We start from the raw sequence: 18,031 nt of genomic DNA on the forward strand, positions 1-18,031 counted from the left end.
GCTTATGAATGAAAAGGAGTGTAAAGAGAGTCTTCCGGACTGAACTTCTGCTTAAGCTTCATTTGTACACACACAAGAATAATAAAGCAATGTTGATTATTTTCTTAATTGTATTTGAAATTGTATATGTTTCTCACAAAATAATCAAAAAGAACCGATAAGAGTACTAGTATCGATAAAATCCCAACGATACCCATCCCTAGTCATAGTATGGCATGTTGATGAAAGTCTTTAAAGAGTAATATTATAGCACGTCGAAATGAAAAAGAAACGTCATTATAAAGTATGTCGAAATAAGTCATTGCTTTTAAGCTACTCAGCTCAATATACTGTCTTGTTATTTAGTGCCAGAACGAGCCCAACTTCTCTGTATTTGAACCACAGATTGTGAATATAAGTTATTGTATGATGCTGACAGTGTGGAAAACATCAATGACTGTAAACTCACACTGAGCACACGGATGTTTAAAGATACGAGATAAAGTATCGATCTTTATTCAAATTAGGTTTTAGGTCAATTGTACGAATGCTGATCAGCCTTCAACGTTGCAGCTGCAGGTTTTGTTTTCATCGCGAGATTCCGCTTGACTGCCCTGATGACGTCACGTTTGTAAAAGCCCAAACCTCTCTGAATGAACAGCTCTCTCGCCGGGTGCCGTAGTGTCATATTGCAAATTATGATACAAGCATGAAATCTTGGTATCTGGTCAAACCTGCCTGATTGGCCATTCAAAAATCCAAGATGGCCGCTAATTGGGCCTCCCGAAAATTTGGTTTCTTAATAAAACTTTGTATTTCCCCGATTTCAGAATCTATCAGGCTAGAATTGTTGAACTGGTAGATGAGAACAGTAAACTCAAGGCAGCCTTTTTCAAGGCTCAGAATGAGCTGAAGAATAGAGATTTACTGTGGCAACAGGAGAAGTCTTCCTACTTGGATCGGAGTAAAAAAGCCTGGGGACTTTATCATACTCTGGTGAAGACCACAGCTGATTCTGGAAGAATGGAGAAGGAGGCTAAGCAGAAGCTGCAGAGATTCCAGGCAGACCATGAAGGCCAGCTGGAGGAGCAGAGAGCAGAGACAAACAGGATCAAAGCAGCTCTGAACGAAACACACGACCTGCTGGAGACTGAGCGTCTCCGTTTCCAGGAGCAGTCATCCCTCACGGCACACCTGGAAAAAACCTGCAGGGACCACGATCATGCCCAGCTGAAGAACATAGCTACTCTTCAAACATTGGAGGAGAAAGCTACTCAGATGGTCAAAATAGACCAGGCGTCCCAAGCCCAGCTCGACGAACAAAGAGCGGAGATAAACAGGATCGCAGCAGCTCTGAAAGAAACACAGGACCTGCTGGAGACTGAGCGTGTTCAACATAAAACTACCACCAAGGCTGAGTTGGAGATATTTGAGAATCTCTGTCTGGCTCTGTCAGAGACAAAGAGGATCAAAGCAGCCCAGAAAAATACAGAAGATCTGTTAGGAGCTGAGCGTTCTCTTCGGCAGCACGAGAAGTGCATCCATCAGGCCACCGAAGAAGATCTTCAGAGCCGCATCACCAACATGCAGAAGAAGAAGAAAAGATGGTTCAAACTCTTCTAATGCCTGGCTCCCTACTGTCAAAACATCAGACAGTAAAACACTGACGGGGTACATTTTACTGCACAGGTACTTCTACTTTTGGTACTTTAAGTACATCTTGCTGATGTAACATACTTGACTAAGGTTTTGAATGCAGGACTTTTACTGGTCATGGATTGTTTCATCAGTATGGTATGAGTACTTTTACTGTACTGAAGGATCTGAATAATTTTTCCTCCACTAATTACTTGTAAGTGAGTTTGGCAAATAGTTACTATACAAACAGTGGTTCTTACCCTGGCTCCAGATCCTTGACCAGATTGAGGATCTGGAGCCAGGGTTAGGAACCACTGTTTGTATTTTAACTGACTTACTTGGCAAACAGTTGATGTTTAAACAGTGGTTCCGAAACCTGGCTCCGGATCCTTGACTGGATGAAGGATCTGGAGCCAGGGTAAGAACCACTGTTTGTATGTTAAATGTTTGCCAAGTAAGTTCCCAACTTACAAGTAATTAGCGGATGAAAAATGATTCAGATCCTTCACTCCAGTAAAAGTACTAATACCATACTGATGAAACAATCCACGACGAGTAAAAGTTCTGCATTCAAAACCTTCGTCAAGTATGTTATAATCAGCAAGGTGTACTTAAAAGTACCAGAAGTAGAAGTACCCGTGCAGTCAATAACCCCACGCCCCTAGGGTTCATTCTGTACACACGACATCATTGCACTTCTGTCCATCCTGGGAGAGGGATCCCTCCTCTGTTGCTCTCCCACAGGTTTCCTCCTCTTTCTCCCTGTTAAAGGGTTCTTTGGGGGAGTTTTTCCTGTTTCGATGCGAGGATTCTGGGACAGAGGATGTCGTATGTGTACAGATTGTAAAACCCTCTGAGGCAAAAAAAAAAACTCCTCCGCGAATCGCCACCTTATCGTGGTGGAGGAGTTTGAGTGGCTCAGTGATCCTGGGAGCTATGTTGTCCGGGGCATTCGCCCAAGGCAAACAGGTTTCAGGGGAGAGCCCAGACTAAGAGCGGTTCAAAACGACCAATAGCCCACGGACTTTAGCCACCTCGCCCGGACCAGGGAAACCGGGGCACCCTCCCGGAGCCAGACCCAGGAGGGGAGCTCGTAGGTGAGCGTCTGGTGGCCGGGCCTTTGCCCATGGGGCCCGGTCGGGATCAGCCCGAATAAACTCCATGGAGCAGCCACCCTGTGGACCCACCACACGCAGGGACATGCATCGGGGTCGGGTGCTATGCAGACCGGGCGGCGGGTCGGGCGGGAGGCCTGGGCATGCCGATCGCCGGCGGCATGGACTAGCTCTAGGTTATCTGTCCTTAAATGTGTTTGAGGTACGATGAAGTGACAAAGCCAGTTCTCAGAGTCCCTGGTTTTGTAATCATCATCCATCCTCAATTACTTTCCGCAACAGTGAAGACCGAGTTCCACCTTTACCAAACAGCACAAAACATCTCTCCCTGAAGATTAATTATGTTCTGAAATTGGTTTCTTCAGAAAAAAACTGAAAAGCTGACCCTTTAAAGCAGGGGTGTCAAACTCATTTCCACTCTGGGCCACATCAGCATCACGGTCGCCCTCAAAGGGCCGGTTGTAACTGTAAGACTGTATAACTAACTTCTCCCTAACATATTGTTAAATAACTGTCTCTGCATTTGATTATTGTTTATTCAAGTGTAAACATATTGTACATGCAGTTATATCAATGAAAAATGATATTTAAACACATTTCTGTTATTATAACATAAATCATTTTAATTGAGGGTTAAGAAACCCACATTACTCTATCAAAGATCAAACTATGAAAGAAAATAACAAAGACAAATATCAAACACAAGTTATGACATTAACTTTGTTCAAAGCTGTTTGTGTCACCTCTCTGCATCACTAATGTTCCTCCCTGTCGTCGTCCTGTGCATGGCAGCTACATCCAAGAGCTGCTCACTGAGAGTCAGGTCTGATGAACACGGATAGATGATGTATCCGTGTTGTCTGTGCTTTCATCAACAGTTCATTAGAAACACGAGTACCTGCTCGTCTCTTAGCTAGCTGTGTTGTTAGATTGCTGCTCGTTCATGAACTCGGTCTGCGATGGTGTTTCTTCACAAACTGACATTTGTAAAAGTCTGTATCTGGTCGGAGCTCTGCTCACATACCTTCAGCATGCACTGGGCTGTAGCTGTGTAAATATATTCTGCTGTGATTGCAGTCTGCCTTTTAATTCTTGGACAATTTGATGTTTTTCTTGGAGGCTATATTTAGCTCCGTGTTTGGTGTCAAAATGCCGACGTGAATTGTCTTCCTTCATCACCGACACGCCTCATAACACAGAAGACAGACCAGTTGTTCTCCTTGCAGCACAAACATCTATTCGCTTTCACATCTTTCATTACATGTTCTTCCCTCTGCATCAATGTTTCTCTTCGTGGACATTTTGGGATTATTTGTCGATCTTTTTCAATTGTTGGAAACCTCTTTTCGGGCTGTTGCCTCTCCTGTCCACCTGTTGTGATAGTTTTAATGTCGGTACACAGACAACATGCTATCTCATAATTTCAACTTTCTATCTCATAATTTCGACTATGGGGATACTTTTATTTTCAAGTCTAACTTTAAATTATTTTTTCGAAAAAAAAAAAAATCTTTTTTTTATTAAAATTTTTTTTTGCTGGCGGATTCGCGGGCCACATAAAATGACGTGGCGGGCCGGATTCCGCCCGCGGGCCTTGAGTTTGACACAAGTTTTAAAGGAATTGTTGCTTTTGTAGTGGTTCAGTGCCCCGTCTATAATGAATTGTACTTGCGAGGGACATGACAAATGGATTTTCTTGTGTCTTTTGTGGCAGTGTTGGAAATGTTAAAATACTTAGGAGGGCCTGAATCAACACAAGAAAGGGCAGCTCGGCTCTGCGTAACAGTGTTGGACCACACTGACTCACACACACCGTTAGGGACGTGGGATGAGCTGAAACACATCACAAGACCTGCAAAAAGATGAATGACGCAGTGTAATTATCTGTTCATATTGGAAGCTGAGAGCGAGTCTGAGGGTGGATGCTTGACAATCACGCATCTGAGTGTTACGCTGACAGTTGTATCATGCTTTAAAGTGCAATCAATTCATCCTTTTTTGCTTTGTTTTTACAGACACCAGAAATTAGCTTGAGATAATTTTTCCCAGCGAATATTTAGCCATTTATTGTATCAATGTAATGTTATCATATGCAGTTATAACCTTATTTCTCAGTGCGTTCCACTGATATTTGAGAGCTTCTATTATGTTTCTCTGTTTTGGCTGAGTGCAGCTGAGGGCCGAGTCTATGAAAAGATAAAAATCATGCTATGTTAAAAAAAAAAAAAAAAAAAATGAAAGGGGAGCTTTGGTATTTGTCAATCTGTCAATGGGGACAACGACTTTTCAAAATCGGCCCAGTTTTGAGAGCAAGAGCGCTTTAACTGCCAGTAGCAAAACGACCTGTGAGGACAAATGAGCAGTGGCAATGCAACATGATGTTTACTAAAATGACTTGTTCTTCCCACTGAAAGGCTCAGATTCTTATTGTAAGTGTCAGACAACATTGTGGAAAATAACCCTATTCATACCTTTTGCATGTTCAGGTCCGTTTGTTATTGTGTTCAAGTTTGGCTCAAGGAGAAGTCTCGTTCTGAAATCTGAATACGGGGCAGCAACAGGTCCCACTCTTCCTCTGTGGGCATCGGGTCACAGCACCCACAGGAACACCGGCAGTCTCCCGAGCTTCGTGGCCTTGCAGCTGCTGGTTCATCCTCTTCTGCCTGTTGTCCTCTCTCTCCCCGTACTGCCGTTCAATTCGTAGGAGCTCTTCATCCACATGCTCTGACAAATACTGGCGGGTATCATCCACATTGTTGAAATCATCTAAATATTCAGCCATGATGTTGAAAATCTTTTAGATCACACCAAGCCAGGGGCGGGCTGGCCATGGGGGATACCGGGGGAATCCCCGGTCACATAACTAATGACCAACGTTAAAAACATGAACGTTTACTTTTAGTTCTGTACGGGACTCAAACAGCAACCACTTGGACAAAAGCTCTGTGTTTATTTAAAAAAGGAGATTCACTTATGACTTCTGGTGACTCGTAGTTCTCTTGAATACAATACACTTATTGTAAGTCGCTTTGGATAAAAGCGTCTGCTAATGTAATTGACTGTAATGTAATGTAATGGAAAAGGAGGAGAGAAAGTGAGGAGGGAGGAAGAAGGATGAGAGAAAATTCCAATCAGTGAAAAAAGATCACTTTCCCTTGTTTCCCTCATTAAAAAACATATTTAGAGAAGCTGCGTTGTGATTCAGAGCAGACAATGTGATGAAGGATCTCAGTGGAAGAACCCTTTAATGACCTAACGTTCATATCTGCAGACCTGATGGCTTGTTGTAAAACTAGAGACTCGTGATTCTTTTTAATGGTCTACTTAATTCCCTTTCTAAAGAGCCAAAGAGCTTTTTCACAGCAGACATGTTGAGTGCTCACAGTGTCTGATCTTAGTAGGAAAAGCACAGGTGTTACTGACAACATTAACATGGCTGTGTTGTGTTCAAGTGTCCCAGAGAGCCGTCATTCATTATCTTCTGTGTAAAAGGCCCATCAAGTCAAAATCGTTATGGTCAGAGCAACTGACGTGGTCTAAAGAGTGAGATAGTCCACACAGGGTGTGCAGGTGTGAGGGGGGTCAACAGGTTTTAAACGAGCATCTAAGAGCATAAACCAGAGCAAAAGTACAGTGCAGAAACAACCTAATACAAATACAATAAGTGCTGAGTGGAAGGCTCAGGGTAGTACTTCTTGAAGAGGTGAGTTTTCAGCCTGCGCCGAAAGATGGGCAGCGGCTCTGCTGTCCTGACGTCAGTGGGGAGTTCATTCCACCACTGAGGGGCCAGGACAGAAAACAGATGCGACCGGCCGCAGGGACCTCTGAGCGATGGGGCAACCAGTCGCCCCGAGGCAGCAGAGCGAAGAGGTCGGGCGGGGGTGTAGGGCTTGACCATGGCCTGGAGATAGGAAGGAGCTGTTCCTTTCACTGCCCTGTAGGCTAGCACCAGAGTCTTACACTGGATGTGAACTCTTACAGGGAGCCAGTGTAGAGAACGGAGAAGGGAAGTTGTGTGGGAGAACTTGGGGCGATTGAACACCAGGCGAGCTGCAGCTTTCTGGACAAGCTCCAGAGGTCTGATGGTCACACCCAGATTCCTCACAGTCCGAGTTGGCGTCACCACGGTATTATCAATGGTGATGAACAGGTCTCGATGCGGGAAACCCTTCCCCGGCAGGAACAGTAGCTCGGTTTTGTCCAGGTTGAGCTTCAGGTGGTGTGTCACCATCCACTTTGAGATGTCAGCCAAGCACGCAGCGATGCGCGCCTCCACTTGAGTGTCACCTGGGGGAAATGACAAGACCAGCTGGGTGTCATCGGCATAACAATGGTAGGAGAAGTCATGCGAGCGAATAACAGAACCCAGAGATGCTGTGTAGAGCGAGAAGAGAAGGGGCCCCAGGACTGAACCTTGTGGAACCCCCGTAGTCAGCATGCGTGGTTCCGACACGGCCCCCCTCCATGACACCTGGTAGGATCGACCTGTCAGGTAGGATGCAAGCAGGGAGAGTACAGAGCCTGAGACGCCCATCCCCTCGAGGGTGGAGAGGAGGATCTGGTGGTTCACCGTGTCAAACGCCTGTAATGATAAAAAATGTTTTAACCTCCTCATGTTATTATCTGTGAGACATATTGCTGTTTAGAAAGTTCATTTGTACAGGCGTCTGGATGTCTGAACACATTGACCTATTTGGTCTAGGACGAAGGTCACTTTTCTTTCCCAGTCGGGACAAACCGCCGACGTGGTCTTTCTCTATATCAGCTGATTCTTGTTAGACTAAACATTTCTGCCTTAGTCTCCTGTGTTTTATCTGTTCCTCTCTGCCGGCCGGTATAAATATCTTGTTTGGATTTTGTGTCTTTAGAGCATATTCACAGCACACTGCAATACGTGGTGGCGTTTTGTGTTCTCTGTTTGCAAACATTAAATTGACTTCTTGAAACTTTGATCATTCATCGAGACTCTGTTTTTGTTTTAGACACTTTGGATAAAACCAACTTCACTCCTGAACTTGTTAAGGAAATATTCCACAACAATTTGGCGCTGCGAGCAGGGTACGCTGACCGTCGGTCAGGCTCCAGAGGACCGTCCGGAGGAAAGGATCCTTCCCAGGACAACACAACCAGTTTCCTGTCTCATACCTCCTTAGACCAGAGAGAGGGAACCGGCGGAAACCGGGGAGACCTGATGTGCGCTTATGGCATCTGTTTGGCATCATCCCCTGACGGACTGAAAGTGACTAGACACAGAGCCATACAACACATGATGCAGATGACTGCTCCTGTTCCACTTCATGTTTATCAGTGGTGGATTCCTGTGAAGGAAGCCACACGACTGGTTCAAGACGTTGACACTCGTGTCTCGCCTCATGCAGAACGCATGAATCCAGAACATCTCCACTGCACCTCCTATGTCTCTCAGGGTGCAGATGAATCCTACGAGGATACGTTTTTTGAAGGCATCAATGATGCGATTGTTTGCTCTACCTTGTTTTGGTCAACATACAAATCTGCTGTTTCTGTGTCTCTCTCTCCCACACAGAAAGAACTATTTCGAGTGGCAGACTCATCTCCTCACATCTCGCTGTCCAAGGGTCGAAATGACCAATGGCGTGATCTGGGACCGTTCGTGGCACAATGCGAAGCGCTCACTGACTGGGAATCAACAAATGATCCACTCGTGTTACGCTCAAAGTCGACTGGGTACCATCGTGTTTTTTGTGTTCTCCTGACGGCAGCTTCACGTTCGGTCTATGTTTTTTATGAACACAACAACAAAGCTAAAACGTTCGTCTCTAACGCTGTCTCTATTTCTCCCGCTCTTGCCTCTGTTCCACAGACACTCTGGGCGGCGCACAAATATGACGTGGGTTTGATCAACAACTGCCAACCGGTCGTCATTACTCCACGCTCTGACTTCCGACCCCACAAACACCAATATCCTCTGCGACAGGAGGCCATTGACGGTATTACACCAGTGTTTGAATCACTCCTGAAAGCAGGAGTGATCGTTCCATGTCCGGATTCGCCAGTAAGAACACCAATTTTTCCTGTGAAAAAGATCAGAGACAAAGACAAACCCACTGAGTGGCGTTTTGTGCAGGATCTGAAAGCAGTAAATGCTTCAGTCCATGCACGCGCCCCGAATGTGCCTAATCCATATACTATTCTAGCTCAGATTCCACCTGATGCTAAATGGTTTTCTGTTGTTGACCTGTCAAATGCTTTTTTCAGTGTCCCAGTCGACAAAGATTCTCAATTTTGGTTCGCCTTTAACTTCAATGGGAAACCTTACACCTTCACACGGCTGTGTCAGGGGTATACAGAATCACCAACAATCTACAATGACGCTCTTAGGGAAAGTTTAGAAAGTCTAACTCTCTCACCAGGCTCTGCCCTACTTCAGTATGTCGACGACTGCCTTATCGCAGCTCCTACTCAGGCACAGTGTCAGAAGGATACATTAAAGCTGCTACAGCACCTAGCAAAGGAAGGCCACAAGGTCAGTCTCTCAAAGTTACAGTTTGTAACACAAAACGTTCATTTTCTTGGCCATGACATTTCAGGAGAAGGTAAGACTCTCTCCCCCAAAAGAATCGCTTCAATTGTTTCGTTGCCTCAACCAAACACTAAAAAACAGATGATGTCCTTTCTAGGAATGTGTTCATACTGTCGGTCTTTCATACCTAACTACTCACAAATGGAACAGCCATTGTCATCTTTGATCCACGGTAAGAATCTCACAGCACATGACAAAATAATTTGGACAAAAGAAGGCCATGACGCTTTCACGCAAATGAAATGTGCTTTGCAAACTCCTCCTACTCTAGGGTTGCCAGATCCGCAGAAGCCGTTCACTCAAACAGTAGATGAAAGACAGAGCTGCATGACTTCCGTGTTGCTACAATCTCATGGCGACAAACTCAGACCAGTGGCGTATTTCTCCGCAAAGCTTGATCCAGTCGCTGCTGGCCTGCCACAATGTTTGCGTGCTGTGGCCGCGTGCGAAAGAGCGCTCGCAGCATCACGTGACATTGTCGGTTACGCGCCGCTGACACTGCTCGTACCTCACTCAGTCTCTTTGATCCTCCTCGAACAAAAGTCCTCTCATCTCTCTGCAGCGCGATACTTGCGTTATCACACATGTCTCCTAGACATGCCGAACGTAACGGTCAAACGCTGTACTAATCTTAACCCTGCATCGTTACTTCCTATTCCTGGGGATGGTGAGGAGCACAACTGTTTGGCTGAGCTCCAAGCTCAGTGCACTCCTCGTCCTGACCTGTTGGACACTCCGCTGGCCAACAGCGAGATGGTAATGTATGTAGACGGATCAGCCTCTCGCGATCCTCAGACTGGTACTAATCTTGTGGGTTTTGCTGTTGTTTCTGACTCTGATGTGCTGTGTTCAGGTTCCCTACCATGTCACCTCTCAGCCCAGGCAGCTGAGCTCATTGCACTCACTAAAGCATGTAAACTGGCTAAAGGTAAGACCGTTACTATCCACACTGACTCTCGTTACGCCTAGTGACGTTAGTGACCTTCGTCCTAGACCAAATAGGTCAATGTGTTCAGACATCCAGACGCCTGTACAAATGAACTTTCTAAACAGCAATATGTCTCACAGATAATAACATGAGGAGGTTAAAACATTTTTTATCATTACACTCTCATTGCTGAGCTGTTAGAGGCCATTCTTTTGCCTACAGCCATTGCAGTATGTAAGTGTGCAGCACACACTAATCAGACTAATGACGTACCAACAGGAAATGCACGAGCAGACGCGGCTGCCAAAGCTGCTGCTCGACGTCCGGTCCCCACTTCCTCTGCGCTCGCGTTTTCATGCGTGCAAGTTCCTTCTTCTCTTATAGCAATGCAAACTCTCTCCACTCCGGAAGAGCGACGGCTATGGTCTACTTCAGGGTGTACTTACACAGATGGACTTTGGGTGGGACCTGATGCTAAGCCATGTCTGCCTAAGCACTATTTCAATCATTATGCCAAGTTGACACATGGGTTAGACCACGTGTCAAAAGGAGGAATGTTGAGGGCATTAAATGAAACATGGTTCACAAAGGGGTTCACCTCATATGCACAAAAATTTTGTTCTGCATGTGTAACCTGTTCTACTCACAATGTAGGCAGGCCGGTAGCGGTGTCCAGCCAAGCTGCACATCCGCCTCCAACACGGCCCTTTGAACACATTATGATGGACTTTGTTGAGCTCTCTCCATCTGAAGGTAAGAAACACTGTCTTGTGATGGTGGACATGTGGTCAAAGTGGGTTGAAGTTTTTCCATCAAGCAAACAGACCGCTGCAACAGTGGCAAAGGCATTGATTTCGGAAATCATTCCTCGTTGGGGCATTCCTACGAAAATATCAAGTGACAACGGTTCTCATTTTGTAAACCAGGCCATTACAGAACTAAGCGCCTATTTGGGTATCGACTTAAGAACACACTGTGCTTACCATCCTGCCAGTGGTGGCGCTGTTGAACGAGAGAACGGTACCCTCAAAACAAAGTTAGCAAAATGTTGTGCTGACACTGGGTTACCATGGACAAAAGCCCTGCCTCTAGTGCTGATGTACATGCGTATGAGGAAACGAACACGCAGCAATCTGAGTCCTTTTGAGATATTGTTTGGTTTTCCTCCTCATGTAGGCACGGAAGCACCCACGGCACCGCCCCCATCCACCGCCTTATGCGAACATGAAATGTTGAGATATTGTGCGCAACTGTCCTCTGCTCTATCTAACATACGACAACAGGTGGCAGCTGCCCTCCCGAGGCAAGCGGAGGGACCGCTCCACAACCTGAAACCCGGTGACTTCGTAGTGGTGAAAGATTTCAGACGGAAGAACTGGAGAGCACAGCGCTGGCTGGGCCCGTTCCAGATCCTCCTCATCACCCACACGGCAGTAAAGGTAGCTGAGAGAGCCACTTGGGTCCACGCGTCACACTGCAAAAAGGTTCCCGACCCAGGAGAAGCTTCAGGTGAGCAAACACCTGCATCAAGTGCCAGCCAACGGGCACCACCGAAAGAACCATCGCAGGAGGACAAGCAGTGATTCACGGACGGGATCACAACGGGCAGTGGCCGACAGACACGTCGTGATCTGTGCTAACTGTCTACAACTCATCAATACCCCGAGGGAAAAGAAAAGGACAACAACCCGCCACCCATCACAACCTCAACGTGTTCCTGAGAAGCAGGGCTCGAAACGGAGCACACCCAGGCCTTTCATCATGAAGCATGATCTAGCTAGGAACAGACCTCTCAAGACAGAGGCAGAATAATCCTCTGGGGTCTGTTGAGACAAAGGCAGTCCACCCTTTGTGCTCTAGTTAGTCTGGTTACATTTTTTTATTATGTTAATTGTGGTTATGGTATAACCAAAAGAGTGGAGTGTAATGATAAAAAATGTTTTAACCTCCTCATGTTATTATCTGTGAGACATATTGCTGTTTAGAAAGTTCATTTGTACAGGCGTCTGGATGTCTGAACACATTGACCTATTTGGTCTAGGACGAAGGTCACTTTTCTTTCCCAGTCGGGACAAACCGCCGACGTGGTCTTTCTCTATATCAGCTGATTCTTGTTAGACTAAACATTTCTGCCTTAGTCTCCTGTGTTTTATCTGTTCCTCTCTGCCGGCCGGTATAAATATCTTGTTTGGATTTTGTGTCTTTAGAGCATATTCACAGCACACTGCAATACGTGGTGGCGTTTTGTGTTCTCTGTTTGCAAACATTAAATTGACTTCTTGAAACTTTGATCATTCATCGAGACTCTGTTTTTGTTTTAGACACTTTGGATAAAACCAACTTCACTCCTGAACTTGTTAAGGAAATATTCCACAACACGCCGCAGACAGGTCCAGGAGAATCAGGACAGAGGAGAGAGTTCGCTCTCGCGGCGTGAAGCGACTCTGTCACCGCATGGAGGGCTGTCTCTGTCGAGTGACCCACTTTGAACCCGGACTGGTGGGGGTCCAAGAGGCTGTTCTGGTGGCGATAGGAAGACAGTTGGTTAAAGACAGCACGTTCAAGTGTTTTGGATAGAAAGCAGAGAAACCGGTCTGAAGTTCTTGACATCAGAGGGGTCAAGTATTGATTTCTTCAGAAGGGGGGTGACTCTGGCAGTCTTGAAAGCCGTGGGAAAGCATCTTGAAACAAGAGATGTGTTGATGAGGTGAGGAAAGGAAGGAGTTCAGTCGCAATAGACTGAAGAAGAGGGGAGGGGATCGGGTCAAGGGAGCACGTGGTGGGGCAGTTAGATGTAACAAGGTTGAGGACCTCGTTAGGGGAGAGGGGAGCAAGATAGGGTAAGACGGGCATGGAGAGGGGAGGGAGAGCTGAGGGGGAAGAGCGGGACAGGGTCTCTCTGTTCTCTCCTTCTTCCTCCCTCCTCTCGTCCTTCCTCCTGCCTTCTCGTTTCTCTCCTTCTTCCTCCCGCCTATCAAACTAGAGACAAAAGGCTGGTTTCTCCGTAAATCGGAGGGTCCAGCTGATCAGGTCCTACATCGTCCGGTTCAGACAGAAGGATGAGAGGACGGAGGATGAAGAGGATGAGGAGGAGTCAGCCTCCCCAGATCCACGTAGGATTACAGAGCTACAGGTTCAGTCCAATACAAGGAGGTTGGTGCAACATTTCATCATCTTGGCCTGAAGAGTTCATTGTGTTCATCACAGCAGCATGAACAACTCTGCCACCGGGCTGTTGAGTGGAACTGCTTTGATTTGTTTTGCTGGTGACAAAGACGTCTCGTCATAAGAAAACAATATTTCTGTTCTTCACTTTTCGTATGACGAGATGTCTTTGTGGTAGAATTTAAAGAGCTCATCATAACTTTGATATTTCACTCAGGCTGTGACATGAACTGACACATTTTGCCACTTCTATGCCTCATTGTTATTTCTCCACCTGCATACTGAAGTGAGATCTGATGCTCATTTTATCTTGTCTGAATATAATCTAAAAACTTTAACCAACATGTTTGTAAGCCGACTGATAAAGAATGGACTTCCTGCCTCTTCAGGGACAGCATAGGCCGGTCCCTCAAAGAACACGCTCCAACAGACTGAGAGTGTTGGTGATACAGTCGGATTGTTGATGTCCCAGAGTCACCCAAGAATCAATTCATGCTCAAACTAATAACCTTGTTACCATAATTTCAATCATCCTCCACATGTTTGTGTTCATTACCAGCAAAAGCAGGTCCACTCAACAGCCCTGCAGCAGAGATGTTTACTGTGATGAACACACTGAACTCTTCAGGCCAAGATGATGAAATGTTGCACAGACCTCCTTGTAGTGGACTGAACTTGTAGCTCTGTAGGCCTACATGGATCTGGGGGAGGCCGATCCTCCCGTCCTCTACTCCTTCCTTCTCCTCCTGCCACCGTCCGTCTGGATTTAACCTCTATAGTACACAAAATCCATTTTATGTTTTTAGATGTTTGAAGGAGAAAAGAAAAGAAGAATATTAGCTTTTTGTGGCTGCGTCCAGTGCAATATTTGTAATGTTTGATATTGAAGTAATCCAAAAGTATTCATATGAAGTTGTGTTTTTTGTTGCAAACCATTGGATTAAGTGACGTAAAATGTGTTTTTAATCCTCAGAGCCAATTTGCAGGAGTTTGTGTTGCAGTTCCCTGTTACTGTCAGTAGAGGTCAATGCAAACCAAGGGTTACCCGAACTCTACTATCCCAAGCAAATACTGTCCTGTAGCCTGTTCGTGTGTGTGCGCGTGTGTGTGCGTGTGTGTGTGGGCGTGTGTGTGTCTGCTGTTGAGTAAGGAGCTGAGGAAAAAAATCATAAGCATACAAGCTTGTGTACAGTGAATTTATGATGACCTTATATCACAACATTATATTACCTCCTGCAGTACCACCATAGCACGTGGCCTTATAGTAATGATGCGTTTGTGGTATTGAACTGTGAATTTATACACTATACAAAAATGTATAGAAATGAATAATTGGACATGTGTTCATATCTCTGTCACGGATGTATATACAGTAACACACACGCCCACCTGCCTATAAATGGTTAATGCGGGATGATTTCCGTACAGGACCGGGAGTTGGCGTCCCTTTAAACCGCGCACAGCTGTGGAGAGCTGCGTGACTGTTCGCCGCTGTACCCGCTTTCCGCACGCGCGTCATTGGCCGCCACCGCGGTGTGGGCGGGGACACGACGCTCTGACTCACCTCTGAGTCACCGTACGACATGTCTGTCACACACCTCCTGCTGCCGCGTTCGCGTACTGCGTGAATAAACGGATATTTTACACGCGTGTAAAATATACATCCCCACGGGGAAGGAAAAATAAACAATCTACACACCAGGGGTAACCTATATGTGTATGTCTACATATTATGCTATACGTATCGTTAGTTTGATGTGCTTTGTTTAGAATTGTCAAAATGCCGGTTGTAACAGCCTCTACAGTGAGCCGAACGTTTGTGAGGCAGTGACCGCCTACGGACGGAGGAGCGTGATTGCATTTACTATCTGCCTCACGGTCCGTAAACGCAACACCAGACGGGCTGTTCTGACATGACTTCGCATTGGCCGCGATCTGTGACATTGGAGGCGTTGGACGGAGCCTCTGCGTGGTCCATCAGTTGTTGTTTTTAGGTAAAAAATAGAAAACAGACACCTCGACCTGTCAGTGAGCTTCCTGCCGTCACAAAACATCTCGCCCGGCAATTTCTTTCAAATCTATTTTTCTACTTTAGCACCGTGCTGGACGTATCTGCCATAGAGGGTGAGTGTCTCCAAACTGCATCTTGAACTCTGGTGTTGGTGTCTGGGGCTCTTTGGTTTGTGACTGCAAGTTACGTTACCCCGTACCTCTCTCTCTGTGCGTGAACTTGTACATGCCTCCTTAATATTTAAGCGCCTGAAACATTTTAAGAAAGTAGTTCCTCGTATAAAAACGTGTAATTCCCGTTACGCGTCAGTGTACCGCCAAACTGCGCTGGAAAAATGGTTGTTATTGGATGTTTCTTATTGCTTCAAGCAAGTACGCGACAGAACAATGCGTCAGATATTGTCAACATATTCAATCGAAGCTGCTCTTTAAATCGGCATACACGTGACTCACCGAATATTACTTATTATCATGAAATATTACATTTTGGAAATTGTGCCCCTTTCACCGACATTCCTCCTCTGGTGATACAGTGGGACTGCTCGTAACGAGCCGGGTGAATCCATTCTAAAAGTTTAAACTACATGAAAATGTCTTATGTTCGGTACATTATTTGCACGCCGAATTTCGCGGGGTTGTAAAGATTAACATATTTGCCCATAAGATCGATAACTTGCCAGATTGATGTGAAAATATAACCTGTCAGGGTTTGGATGAACACCAATGTGTACTCGTCGCTCAGAGGAAAGCAGCGCGCATTTTGCCGTTTGTTGTGCTGCTGCCTGCGTTATATAACCAAGTTGTCATTCAGCTCCTACACGCACACACACGCACGCACGTGCGCACACACACTCGCACGCACACACAACCACCACTGACTGATCTGCTGCTCCAGTGCAGTACAGCATTCCCTACTTGGGCCTGATCCACAGTGAGTGTAAGAAGGCTGAGGTTGTGTGTGTGTGTGTGTGTGTGTGTGTGTGTGTGTGTGTGTGTGTGTGTGTGTGTGTGTGTCAAGTTGAAACTGAAAGGGAAAAAAAGGATTGTAGGATGAATTTATTTCAAATTGTTATGATTATTATTAGGCTATTATTTTTTATTTATTTGTGTTAGCTTTTGCACGTGCACCCAGAAAGTAAACACATCAGCATATTGTAATGCTGTCACAAAGTTTCAACTGTGGTTTAATAGTGTCGTCATTCTTGAGGACGAGGCCCATATCTCTATATTTCTATTTTATTACTTTTGTTTGTTGTTGCTGGTATCATCCCATCAAGTCTATAATGTTGCCATGGAGATTCACTTGGTGTACATTTTTCTCGCCAAATGGTGGAAAGTACACAATTAGCACAGTACTGTCGCCTACTGCAGTACAATATTTTCACGGTACTTTGATGTAAGTATTTCCCTTTTTATGGCACTTAATTAAGATTAAAGAAAAGTCGCAAAAATGAAATTCAATGTTTGTGGAGCAGAACGTTGTATTTGCTTCTTGCCTACGGAAATCCAGCTCCACCTCGAGACCAGCTGCTACAGTAAAATGCTGCACGCGCCTCAGTGCATCATTATTAGCAATATTCATAACCTCATATATAATAACCTATCAGTAACTGGAGCCATTTTCCAGCTAAATTATGTGCATGTTTTTACTTGTAGTGGAGTATTTTTATATTGTGTTGTTGGTACTATTCCTCAAGTACCTCTGAATACTTCTGCATTCATGATGACTTTAAGGAGTATATGGTCACTTTGTCTGCTCTTATTGTAGTACCTACAGGACTGTCTGTACCTTTTTACAGATATTTCTACAGCATATAACATGTATACTCTCTGTATGGGTACTGTGTCAGTCAGTCAGCCTGTCTGGCCTGTGTTGGACTGGCGTGGATGAATCGGCTGCCATCAAATGGCCACGGGAGTACCGCAATTTTGTCCCCGGGATTACACAAAAGCAACCGGGCTTCCAATTTAGCAGCTAATCCAGATTAAGGTGCCGTGGTTCGTCTGAGTTCCCAGCCTGGGACTACGAAGCTGGCAGACAGAATCATCCGCCGTCCAGCGTTCACAGTCTCATGTCTGGACACAGAAGGCTGATACATTCAGGACCCCGAGCTAAGGTCAGGTCCCTACAGTGCATCTTTTTAAACTCACTTTATGAACAGAGTAAACTTGATGCCATGTCCACATTTTATAAACTCCCAGTAGAAACTCAATCCTCCGGAGCTCGAATAACCCGCCCACTACAAATGAGCTGTGACTGCAGGTTGAAATCTCAACAAAAAGGTCTCACAGGGTGCACCTATGTGGTGGCAGGAGGCGGCCGTAAACCGGTGGGAAGAAGTCGGTTCTGTCTTTTCTCACCTTCTCCTAAAAATGCATTTTGCATCCAGTATGGAGAATCTGACAGAGACTGAAAGAGAGACGGAGAGAGAGTCAGCTCTGTGAACTATAAATAGATAGTGGGAGAGCGGTGGTGGTGATAGCATCATCATCATCATCATCACCACACAATAATCCCTCTCCCCTGCACTAGCAGCAGTGAACAGGTATAATCAGGGTTATCTGTGAACTCGAGCCCCTGACCCTCCACTCAGGTTATCTGTGTGTAAATGCTGTATTAAGCTTGTTAATGTG

At 45.6% G+C, this 18,031-nt stretch overlaps 1 protein-coding gene across 1 annotated transcript in view; it reads left to right on the forward strand.

The window, feature by feature from the left end:
* Positions 1–15,396: 15,396 nt before the first annotated feature.
* The window catches only part of sertad2b (SERTA domain containing 2b), a 42,095-nt gene continuing 39,460 nt past the window's right edge, over positions 15,397–18,031 (forward strand). The window contains exon 1 of the mRNA XM_079279843.1: positions 15,397–15,511. The gene's annotated coding sequence lies outside the window, so the exon portion shown is untranslated. The remainder of the gene's footprint in view (positions 15,512–18,031) is intronic.

This window comes from Melanostigma gelatinosum (assembly GCF_949748355.1).
Source record: "Melanostigma gelatinosum genome assembly, chromosome: 12".
Lineage (NCBI taxonomy): Eukaryota > Metazoa > Chordata > Actinopteri > Perciformes > Zoarcidae > Melanostigma > Melanostigma gelatinosum.